Source organism: Corvus kubaryi, unplaced genomic scaffold (genome assembly GCF_017639235.1).
Source record: "Corvus kubaryi isolate FWS band 111438036 unplaced genomic scaffold, C.kubaryi_AGA036_p1.0 66, whole genome shotgun sequence".
Taxonomy (NCBI): Eukaryota; Metazoa; Chordata; class Aves; order Passeriformes; family Corvidae; genus Corvus; species Corvus kubaryi.
In genome coordinates this window covers 25,742,216-25,755,070 of record NW_024582054.1, presented here as the reverse complement: position 1 = coordinate 25,755,070, position 12,855 = coordinate 25,742,216, and the positions used below count along the sequence as shown (strand labels likewise).

Below are 12,855 nucleotides of genomic sequence, written 5' to 3'. Positions count from 1 at the left end.
ATGGGAGGGGGGTTGGAACTGGATGTTCTTTAAGGTCCCTTCCAATCCAAACCATTTAATGAAATAATTCTATGATATTGGGGGGCAAGGCAAGAGCAACATGATGCAATTCATTAAGGTACATAGCATTTAACATTTTTGGTTTCCACATGAAGAAATCTCTTGTCTAAATTATTATTTAAGAGTGACTTTTCATTTGATTATGAGGCTTTTAATGTAATATATTTTTCTGTGTAATGAAAAAGAGAAGGGCTGTTAGAATCAAATGAGTTATTACCAGACTAATTAAATAGCAACTGGAAAAAAGAGAGAGAAAAAAAAAAAGAAAAAAAAAAAGACAACACCTCAAGAACCCCCCAGCTTAAAAAAGCCTGAAAGGAATGGGAAACACATGTTTTGTCAGTCCCATAATGAAGCTCAAAGCAGGTGCTTTACAACACTAATCCCCTCTGAAAGCTCCAGTCCTTGGAGAATCCAGATCTGGTGGCAGCTATCTCCTAACTGTGAGATTACACTGCGGTTTTGAGGATAGAGGAACTAAGTAATGCATTTAACTGTCAAAGATTTAAGATGGGAGATTTTAAGGAATGATTGATAATGAAATAGGAAAAAATGTCTGCTGTAATTTTAAACTATATGGCATAATTTTTGCATATTAAACAACCTGAGACACTGAAATTACTTTTTTCCAGGTGTATATCATAAGTCTAATGATGATAAGAGTAGATCAACAGTGAATAATATACACACCAAATTAGCTAATGATTTTTCAAAAGCAGACCAATGCCATGCTGAACTAAGCTCTTGCTTTACAAAGAGTTTTATCAGAAGTCAACTGTTTTATTAGAAGCCATGTGAAATTTTAAAAATATTTCTCTAAACTATGATTACAAATATCCTCCTAAAGATTTTTACACTATATTAAAACGTTTAAAAACAAAGTGAAAAGTGAAAGTGATAACTCCATAAATATTTCAAAAGCAATGTAGCATAAAGAGGAAAACAGGAATGCTTATACAGGAAATGACATGTGAAACAAGCCGAAATGGGCTTGAACTAATGAAATGGAAATTCTACCTGAAAATTAGGGAGAAAAATGGCAAGGAGGTTAATCAAATAGACAATGGAAGAAAAAAAGTGTCCTAACAGGGAAAGAGAGAAACCAGACAACTCTCAGTAAAGCTTTCTGGCACACATACAATTAATATGACAGCAAATCTAACTTTTATATACAAAACACTAGGAGAAAACCCCTCAATTCCATAGCCACTAGAGTGTGTTTGAATCCATTCTCATGGAGTAGTACAAACCAAATTATCCTACATCTTCAAATGTGTTTGAAAACTTTAAAATCGGTTTTAAATATATGTCACAGCCTCTGAGAAAATGAAGCACTACTCTCATGAGGCTAGACCAGAATTATGTTCTGTATCATAACTGAAGTGCATGGTGTAACTCAGAAGAAGATTTGTATTAAGTAAACTGAAGAAACACATGAACGACTGAATAAACTCTGCCACTTTGGATGCTTGGATGAAATAAGTATCAGCTTATCAAGTCTAACCATCTGCTATAAGCAAATGGGCTGTTTCCTTAAACACACCCGAACTCCACACACCAACCCCCTAATTCTAGTCAGATACTGCTCTGAATCTGAGTAACCTGTCAATCAACAGTACCTGTCACACATCCATGATAAATACAATTCAAAGAACACTCAACTGGCAAAATGTAAAATAACTTGGTTCCTTCTCCAGAGCCTGTTAGTCTGCCTCCACCTCTCCTCACTCCCTGTACACATTCGCTAACCCTGGGAGCTACTGCTTGCTTTCTGTTGGATGCTTCTGAATGACAAAATAGGCGAACTTCATGACGACACTTGGAAGAATCATTAACAGGTATCACAAGCTGGGTCATGTGTAGGCTTAGAGATAGACGACACAATAAATTACGAAGCAGGAAGCCGCGGGGGCCCCCCCCTTGGCTTTCCTGTGATTAAACTGGTATGTTTCACACTCTAACCTAAAGCAAATGCCCAGCCCTCATGCAGGAACTTTAGTTAAGTTATAAGCACTTCCTTGCTTGTCTGAAACAAACATTTATTTGAAATTAACAAAATCTTCCATAAACCTTCCTTGATGACAACCCTGACTTAGTTTTCTAAATTCTCCAATCTATTTAAAATTAGAAATAGGAAGGGTAAGTCTTTTTTCATAGAAAGAGCTTAAACAGCACAGGTCACACTGAGCTTGAGATGCAAACTAAGGTCCTGAATGGCTGACCAACATTTAAAATCATCCCAAATTGTCACACATTATTTTGTAATGATATGCAAGAGTGTTTAAACCAGAAATCAACAGGGCTTTTGTGGTTTTCTTGAGATCAATTTCTTAATAGACTTCAATAGACTACAAGTTTATCTTTAGTACAGGTTTTTTTGGTATGCATTTGGTTTTTTTGGGGGTGCTGTGGTAGGGTTTTTGTTTGGTTGGCTTGTTTTCTTCTTTGATTGTTTGGGGTTTTGTTGGTGTTGGTTTTGTTGGTTTGGTTATTTTTTTTTTAAATCCACTGTAAAAACCCCTATCTTTCAATTCAGTGCATAGTTTTCCTCAATTTTTGGCATAAACAACCCTCTCTTAGTCCCACACCCTGTGAAACTTAGCTGCCTTGTGTGAGGTGATACAGGTAAAAGAAATGATCAAGCAGCATAGCAACAATGATTTGGTAAGAAAATAAAGAAATATATTTAGAACTACGTCAGTAACTTGCTTAGATGTCAATGCTGGCCATGTCAAATGCTAAGATCAATTATGAGTAGTTCCCTGTTAGGAAGTTTTGACTCAAAGTAGAAAGCTAATTATGCCCATGTAAAAATCTGCTAAAATACATGCTTTCAACATTTAAGAAGGTTAAAGATGCTATATACCTGCGCACTTGTCAAGAATTAAGCGTGGAATAATTTCCCATTTAACCCAAAAATTATTCCTGCACAATCCAACATTATTTTCCTCATATTTGTCTGAAAACAAGACATATTTGCTTCAGCAGATGTCTTCAGCCTCTGGTCAAACTAATCTTCAGTCTCACAAAGGAATTCAGGAAGAACTGAAAATGTACCTATTAGCAGCAGTGTCCCTAATATTGCTCAGCTGCCAGAAAAGCTGACATTCTGCTGATAATTTCCACTAGATTTCCACCCCTCTCACACAGCAGAAAGAATGAACTGCAGTATGGAATACATTTAAATTGGAGCCTTCAAGAAATCTGTAAATTTACAGGGCACAAACAAACTGATTGGCTGTATTAGCTATGAATCCAAGACTGACTCCCTGCTACATGTCCGGAAGTCCTGGACATGTTAAGACATCACACTCCCAGCACATTTCCCCAAATACTCTATTTTATTTACATTTTCCCTTTTAAACAGAAGATTTAACGTGCAATGAAAGCAACTTGTTCTAATTTCTTCCATTTAGCTACAAACTTTAGAATGCTTTATTCTTTAAGATACATTAATGATTACTGAGTTTCCAATAATATGAAGAGAGAAAAGTTATGCAGTAAAATATCTACACTCAAAATTTTGCCTTTGAGAGGATGTGTTATATTCCAATTCAAAAGCCAATAAAATCTTAATTTTGTACTGGAACAAGAACAACTCGGTTTTTATAGCATGCAATTAACTTTAAGACAGTCCTCAAAAAAACCCTGTGCATCAATTTTTGGATTTTAAGACAGTTTATATAGAAGATTAGATGTAATAAGAGCAAAAGATACAAAAATATTCTGGGAATAGGTCAGAAGAAAGATTCTAGTGTTAAGACTAGTTTGTTTGGAAAACTTTTTTGAAGAAAAACTTACTGCACCCAACGAACAGACACCACATTTTTTTTTTGCAGGCTTTGATAATTTTATTCAAGTTTTCTTTCCAACATGACTTGAATGAACACAGGATACCTTTGAAACACCACTGACATTGTTATCCATTCACTTTAAATATAAAAGCAGTAACAGAATTTGGTTCTAGAGGCTGTGTGAAGCCACACAGCTGGTAGCTTTAATCCAAAATGCAAACTAAAAACCATCCATAAAAATCCCTAAAATGAAAAAGTGCTTCAAATGAATAGATTTCTAAAAACAACTAGAAAAGTCACAAATGAACAATTTTAAAATTAGTTTTTAAATTTTACATTAATGTATAATTTTTTCTTTGTGTAACTTACAAAGAAAATATTTACTTCATAAAATTCATATCACTCTTAGTAACAAGAGCAATTATGAAAATTGACAGAAACTGTCACTTCCACTACTGATAACAACCCAGACTCAGACCGCACCCTGAAGTTTAACGATACTTTTATAAAAGAAAGCTTAATTGGCAAGTTATAGCAGAAATGGTACCACATGATTTGATGTGCATTAAGTGGAATTGATTAGAGGATGTGCGGATGTGGCTTGAAAACATCACGCACCCAACATGGCATTTATCTCAGTTTTATCACTTGAGACAGGATGGTGCACACAGAGGGCAGGCACCGGCTTCGTGAGGCTGCTGAGACTCTGCTTTCACTGATAATGAGCTGTCCACCTTCAGCATGAAGGTTAGAGCATAAAAGCCACCTCCCCCAGATGAACATCCTGTCTGCATATGATGCAAATAATCCCGTATCTATTAAATATTGCTGGTGCTCACTTAATCTGTGTGGTTTACATTGCAGTTTCAGCAGCTAACAGTATTTGATAGCACACAGTGATGCCTTAGGTTTGGAGAATTAACCCTGATATGCAAATGGACCAAACTTACAAAAGTGTGAAAAACCCGTGACTCAGCATCCATCTTGGGTGGAGGCTTTTGACTGCCCAAGGTGTACCTTTGAAGGCCCTTCAAATAAATACCTGCTTTTATTCTCTTAATCTTGTATAGCCTCTGTTTTCAGGTAGCCACTTCAAGGCATCAGTTCAATGAATTAGCTGATTTTACAGAAGTCTCAATTAATTATTAGGAGCTTCAAACAGAAATGGAAAAAGAAGTTTTCCACAGAAACAGACGATACTTAACTTTAACCTTAAAATGTATTTCACAGCAACCATTACAAAAGTATGAATAAAAATTTGAGGGCATACATTCTTGCTTCCTTGAAAGGGCATGCACATTACTCCATGAGTCAGTAAATGTAATGTAAAAATTCCAGCTGACTACCTTCCTATAATTTCCTGGTATTTTTAGCTCAACAAAAAGTCCCCTCTAGAGACATTTTACAGTCATGCCCTTAGGTATTTTACATGTAGTGTTAACACTTAACATCCTCATTTTTCCAGCAGAAGAACCTATACATGCACTCTTCATATGGGCAAGGGGTCTATACAACCCAACGAAGTCAAGAAAGGAGCGACAAAGAACAAAGAGTAAAAGCAGCAGCAAGGTAAAATACACTCTGATAGAAAGTGATGCATGGTGAAAAGTTAATAAGCATGTCACCATGTTAAAGGCAGCAGGAATAATAATTAAGCAACCTCCTTTAAATCTGTTCTTGGTCAAGTATTAAAAACACTCCCCCATGAGTTTCTTTGGTAGATACATTAAAACCCCATCAGTCTATGTCTGGCAATGTCTGAATGTCCTTCCAAAAGATCTAGCAAAACAGTACAAGAAGTAATACAATAACAGAACCATTTGTACCAATATCAGTCCTTTGATAATTCAGGTGATTATCTTATACTAACAGATAAAAAACTTTTCATAATTTCATATATACAAGAAGCCTAGGTTCATTAAGAATAGAACTGCTGCTTGTCCTTGAGGAAGATGGCCTTGCTTTCTCCTTTTCGAGGCAACACTTTTGAAAGAAACAGTGGATGGGTTTCAAAGCTAACAATTAAGTGTACAAGTCATTAAGCAATGTTAAGGAGCAGCAGTGGCTGAGAATTTTCTATGAGAAATTGGAAACTTTTGGCAAGATGGATGACTATTAACTCCAGGAGTCAAGCCATGTACCAATGGAGTCCAGGTAGCTTGGTAGGCAGGTAACAGCCCAAACACAAGGTTGATACCTGTTCTCATCCCTTCAGGTTACCAAATTATAATTGGCTAATGGGGGAGAAAAGGGAAGAACAAGCATTTTCATCTCCTTTAAATCTCAACTGAGGTTTATCCAAGTTATATGAGCTATTAGACGCAAACCTGACAACAACTATGACACACAAAGCAGGATAGAACATGTGTGCTGACCATGGGAAACCCCATTTATTGGATTGGCAGGGCTAAAAAAAGTTTTGAAGGTCTTTTGCATAGAAATACTTCCACAAAGGTACAAACAAGCCTTCCATTTTAAAATTTAAATCCACTCAAAGAGAATTAACACAATTCATCACTACTGCGGAAGCATCTCTGAAGAAAATGAAGATGTCTCCTCTATGTACCTTTCCTCCCAGGAAGACTTTGCTCACTTCTCTCAACAAAGAGCGACTGTACCTTAAATGTTAACTGAATTTAACTAAGCTAAAAAAATAAAGAAAATTAAGATTTAAATAAACATACATCCCCAGACCAAGTAAGTTCATCATCCTAAAAATACCTACTTATGTGGAAGGTGCAAGATGCATGTGCAGGTGAGTATTGCAGTTACACAGAAAATACAAAAGGAATAAACCAGATTCATTTTCTGCTGCAGAATATGCTAAGAGGAAAAAACCAGTATCATGAAAGGTAACGTTGAGATTTTTAGGTATGCTTTTACAACCAGCATAGGCCAGTTTCAGAGTATAATAAAATATTAATACCCTACCCCCAAAATGGCAAACTCAGCATAGGTAAAGGAAATTATGCTTGAAATGTATCAAATACTTGGAAAGTATTAGAAAGTTGGTAAGTGCCAATTATCCTGGGACTTTTATATTTTTAACAGAATGTTGTTATAATGCAGGAAGATTACTACAAATGTTGTACGGATGTGTTAGAAATGACGCCGTTCAACATTTTCATAAACACCACAGAAGATGAATAGCAAGGTCACACAGTTTGTTAAAAGCTGTACTCACTGTCAGTTCAAACTTGTTAAAAAAAATCTAGAGAAAAACCTCACGATACTGAGCAAATTAATTCAATCTATTAGATCTTTCCAAAAGCTGATAAATGTAAAGAAATGTGGGTGAAATAGCTGCCTGCATACATTTATTAATTCTAGCTTACTCAGAAGAGTTATGGACTGCTGCTGAGCTCCTAACTGAAGATTTAGAAATGAACAAAACATCCTTTTAGCATGCCAGTATTTTTAATACTGCATGCAGTTCCAGTCATTCATCTTTAACAGTTTGCTAAAACATGGTAAGAATAATTTAAAACACCATTAACACCAAAACCTGAGAATTAACGGAGGTAAAAGTACTACTAATAGGCATGCTAGCACCAAACACATGAAAGTCTGCCTTAGTAACTACAGAGAAAAGACAACGGGAAAAGAGAGAGCTTACAGCAAGATTATTGCTCTTTGAACTTAAAAAGTACTTTAAAATTGATATTTTGATATTTTAAGTCACAGCAAGGCCAGTCATTTTTTGGTCCCACAAGCACCAAAGAATGACAGAACCATAGAATAATCTTCACCAAAAGGGACAGTCATTTCTGCTAGTCTAATCCCCCACTACATAAACCCAGCTGCTCTCAGCATTGTCCAGTCGAACTACCTCCAAGCACAGAGATTTCACAGCCCCTTCTGGAATCTTGTTCCAGCTTTTAACCAATGTTATGGTGAAAATATTTTCACCTTGTGTACAATTGCAATCTCCAGTGTTTGCAAACTCATATTGCTTACTTCTCATTCATTTAGTGTGGATGTCTGAGAAGAGCCTGGCTCTGTGCTCTACACCCTCCCATCAGTTAGTCAAAGATCAAATCTCCCCTTAACCTTCCTTCCTTCAGGCCAAACAAATCCAGTTCTTTCAGCCTCCTTTGTACATCATGAGGTAAATGGTTACTGTTCTTCATGCTGAGTTTGGTCTGTACTACTTCTGAAGTGTGAGCTTTGGGCTTTGCTCCCCTTTAATTAAAAATGGGTAATTTTTTAATCTTGTTTTAGCTCAGATACAATTCCTGCGAAGCAACAGTCTAGCAACAGTTTTTAGCAAGTGTGGTTAGACAGAAGTATCTTCAGGTCAATTATTTTTCAAGACAAAGAAACACACGATGGATTCTTTCTAAAATGAAAGACTTTTTCCTTTAAGAAAAAGCAACAATCTTTCATCACTTTGAGGAACATGCAAATTTCTACCGAAATACTCAGATTTTACATCACAACAACACTACCACTGACATTTTTTGCCCTGGAGAACACTACGTAAAGATGGAATCTGAACTACCTTCCGTGATCCCTCACTCAAGATGAATATATACAAGGAACACAGAAAAAAAGGTACAAAGTTAACATCACATCATCTTTGAAAAAAAGCCAAAGCATCTCCCACAAAATCTAAAGTAACTTAAAAAATGACAAGTCAAATCTGTCAAAAAACATTTGCTGCTCTGGAAGGCAGAGGAGAAGGATGGACAATGAGATATTTGAAATGTTATGGCCTACAGGAAGCATCAGTTTGAGTTAACAAACTATCAGGGTGTTCTCACCCTTCTTCCCACACAACTTTCAGTACGTCTTGCAAAACATCTTGAAAATAATTTTTGAAAAGCATGAACAGACATTACCAGTTCCAGCCAGTCAGCAACTAAGCCATTAAAGTAACCTTTACATTCTGCTAATTCTGCCATTGCAGATCAGGACACAGTTTTATATGTCTTTTGTTCAAATATTTGTCTTGAGTTCATGAAAACATTGGCATCTGGGCTACTTCTACGCTCTGATAAAACAGTATTAAGAGATTTTTCTTATCAACACTGAACTGTATTCCTAATGAAAAACGTCTGCTCCTCCCTGAACATTCATATTCTGCCTACAGAATTAATTACTATTATTTTCTACCTGTTACTGCACTCTGTCCTACAGTTATGGTTTTGAGCAGGACAACACTCAACAGTAAATATGAACTGGTAACTCTGAAGTCTAGTGACAAATGTTTACTGTTTGTCCTAGTCCATGCTGCTTTTACAGCTACTTCCTCTGCTTGAAGTGCTGAGATGGAAATCAAAATGTTTCCTTTCCCCAAGCCTCACCTTGTTTATGTGGTTCCTCCTGTCAGGGCCTTGATTGCACTTCCACCACCCTAGGGGTTCAGCTTCCAGAAGGGCTCCATAAGGAGGGACGCATCCTGAAAACTTTGCTTCCCTCCTTGCTGTAAAAATGCTAAATGCATAATGCCTATTAACCCTCTGTGCTGTCTTAATGTCATCTTGATAGTTAGTGCCCTGTCGATGTATAAAGATCCTAAAGGAGCTCTCCATGCAGGTGAGTTCCTTTAGCTACATTTGTTTCACAAGGTCAGGTCTTTATCCAAGATCACAAACCACAGTGGTTATTCCATGGCTGTAACAGCTGCTTGAACCGAAACTGTAATTTTCCTGGAAGCTTTATATCTTTCCAATACAACTAAGTTTTCAGTTTATGATGATAATCAGTGGCAATCAACTCAATGCTAACATTCAGCTACCTTTGTACTCTAGAAAGACCAGTGCAGCAGTAGCATAACTTGGACCCCCACAAAAGCCTGCTGCAGATGGAGCAACCAAAGACTCACGACCCCAGCAGGCCAATCACTGAGCCAGTGTTTTCAGCACAAGCAACCAATATACATCAATGGTGCCACACCACTTGCATTTAGTGTGGATTAGGCTCTTTTGGTGCTTGTTATTTTCCACCAATGGGTCAAAAGTCACATTCTCCATTTCTGATTTCTACACATTGCTCTGGAACAATTGCCAACAGTCTACAGTTGTGACAAAGGGCATAGTCTTGCAGTACCTGAAGGAAGGAAGGAGAGCAGCTATACTGACACCAAGCAGGGTCAAGTGCACAGTGAAGAGGGACACACCAAGCTGGGTAGCCAACACACCGGGATCCAGATCAGTGAGGCGTATGACAGGACAACCATATGGCTGCAACCCAGCTGAGGCAACAACCAAGGCCATGGGCCTGAGCTTAAAGACAGCTCCTTAATCAAAGGGGAACCCCAACAAGACTCACAGCTGTTTCCACAGCAGCCTAAGTCAGGATTACATGGCTGCACCATACTCAAGATGACTGAGCACCGGCAGCCACATGAACTGCTGGAGGATGCGATGTTTGTGGCCGTGACATCTCCTATCCCACAAGTACCTACTATTCCTTCTTTTGGTGATGTTGCAGATACCAATGTCAGCAATGGCAATCAGTAAAATTCTAACATTCTTATTTCCTATTCACAAGACTTTAACATAGTTTTTAAAAAACACCTGCATCTGTTTTTCCAATTGTGTTGTTTCAGCAAAGCTGTAAGCAACCCAGACAACAAAGCTGCCTACAGTTCAGGATGCACAGGAGAAAGGTTCTGATCTGGCATGATATCAGAGCTAGCTGAGAATTTCCTTTTTATTCTGAAACATTACATTCTGCAAACATTACAGGTACAGAAATTGCTTTGGAATTTACTTTGAAAGTAAGATTGCAATTTTTGTTTTCAAAGATGCAAGGTTTCACATAGTTTTTTAGAACCAGGACTGAGTTCAAATATGGTAGCTACATCATCTCAAAATTTTAAAGATTTTATGAAACTGGTGCTTAAGAAATAGTTCTTCTATTTCAACAAACTGTATCTATGACAAACACCCAAGGGGCTTATGGCCCTACCCCCCTCCTTGACCTTGAAGTTTTAGCTCTTACAGTTACCAAGAGGAGCACTTCTACTAGAAATTTAATCCTATATTACAAAAGACGATGCAAAAGGACAACTGTAAAAGCAGCATGCATTGGGACAAACAGTAATAACACGTCAGTAGCCTTCAGAACTACCAGTTAATTTTTACTGCCATTAATTTTGTATGTATTGTTCTGATAGGCTTCATTTTGGAAGGATCAGTACTGGTAGCACCAGCGCAGCTGGCGACGTGAGGTACCCACAAAAAACCCACAGGAACTTCTGCGCACATGTATGTATGTATGGAAGAGATGCTTTGCTCTCCCAATGTCAAAAAACTCCTCTGGGCTATAATACCAGAGACCCATTTTATTTCCTGCCACCTGAAAAATGAAAAACAAACAATCACCCAGTTATTCTTTAATTGCTTAAAAGAAAGTCTTCTCTCATAAGCCATTAAAAAACTGAAACCAATGAAACAGAAAAAAACCTATACCACCCAAAAAAAGCCTTAAACCACAAAACCCTTTAACCTCTTATTTACTACTGTATTATTCAGTGCACCAAAAATGTAGGTCTTGGGAAAGTAAATTTCAGAACAGTTTCTCAAAATTCATTGTTTCCACTACTATGTATTTCATTGGAGCAAAGGCAGGATAGGAAGTTCAATGACAAGAACCTTGTTATCATATTGAGACAAAGGATTAAGGACAATCATTGCAATATTTCATCATTCTGACTCCAATCTTGGTTTGTTTTCCTAACTTGCACCTTTAAAAGATTGTGCTTTTCCTCTTCCAAAAGGCAGCATCTAACTGAAAATTAAGATGATTTGTGCAGAGTGAAAAGCAAAGGCTTGTCCACAGGTCAGGCAGTTCCATTTATATTCCCTTGACAACAAGCATAGTCCCCTTATTTGAAATCAAAGGAATTTTATTGCATTTCTTCCCAGTCACAGATCAAAACTAGTTTTCTAGAATTGATCCGTTGCCACTTCAGACAGAGAAGGATATGGCTCTTTTAAAAGGTAAAGAGAATTCATAATTTTTAAATACCTGAACACCCATGCTCCTACTTAAAGGAACAGACTTCTGAACAGTTGGGGTTTTATAAACTTTCAAAGCAAAATTTTTTCAATGTATGGAGTATTAATTAAAAAAAAAAAAAAAAAAAAAATCTTTCCAGTACTAACATCTAGCCTATGCCAGTGAAAGCTGAGATGCAAAGGTAATTAAGAACGGTATTAGCTATGTTTCTTGCATACAAATACCATTGCTCAAGGTGTGCTCATCCCAGCTAATACATGTTCTGCCTTCATAAAGTTCTAAACCAGAACCACCCTATGGAAGATATTAAAAAAAAAAAGGCACTGGTTGGTTAAGAGCCAGCTAAAAAAATACACAAAAAACCATCATCACAATGCAAAATTTTACTAAGTAAAAAAATACAGAACAAGAGATACACACTCAATATTATAAAGAAGTGTCATACCAACATGTATTTTCAAATTATATAAAATGTAATTTGCAATGCACTCATTCTATAAACCCAAAAGAATGTATTATGTGAAGAAACTGAACATTCAGAACCACACAACACAGTAGGCACATAAAAACTTCCTTGTTAAAGCCAAACCGCATCTCTTCTAGGAAATGCCTTCTAAATACATAAAGGATATTTTCACAGTAAGTGTCACATCTCTTCCCCCCCTTCCTCTCCGACAACACTTCCAATTCTTTTACAAGCTGCAGTGCACTTTAAGGGAGCTCTGTCTGAACAATTCAAACAAAAGAAGGCTTTGAAGCACACTAAAGGTTTGACCTTATTCTACAGAAACGGTATAGGGATAACTTGGCTCTTCCCTCCCCCCTCAGTACCTTTCTGGGGTAGTGACTTCACATCCTTTGACATCAGCACAGCTTGGAAGGGGGATGGGAGAGTTACGGCAGAAAGCTGTAAAACCTGCTTTTAACTATGTATGCAATGCCTCCACGAATTCTTAAATCTTCCCCAAACACATTTAATAGAAAATGGGTTTTGCTCTCCCCTGGTTTTATTGCAGCTGTAACAAACCGTGAG

General features: G+C 37.2%; 1 protein-coding gene across 3 annotated transcripts in view; it reads right to left on the bottom strand.

Moving 5' to 3' along the window:
- PPP2R5C (protein phosphatase 2 regulatory subunit B'gamma) overlaps positions 1-12,855 on the bottom strand; it is a 79,103-nt gene that overhangs the window by 36,868 nt on the left and 29,380 nt on the right. The window lies entirely within an intron of this gene.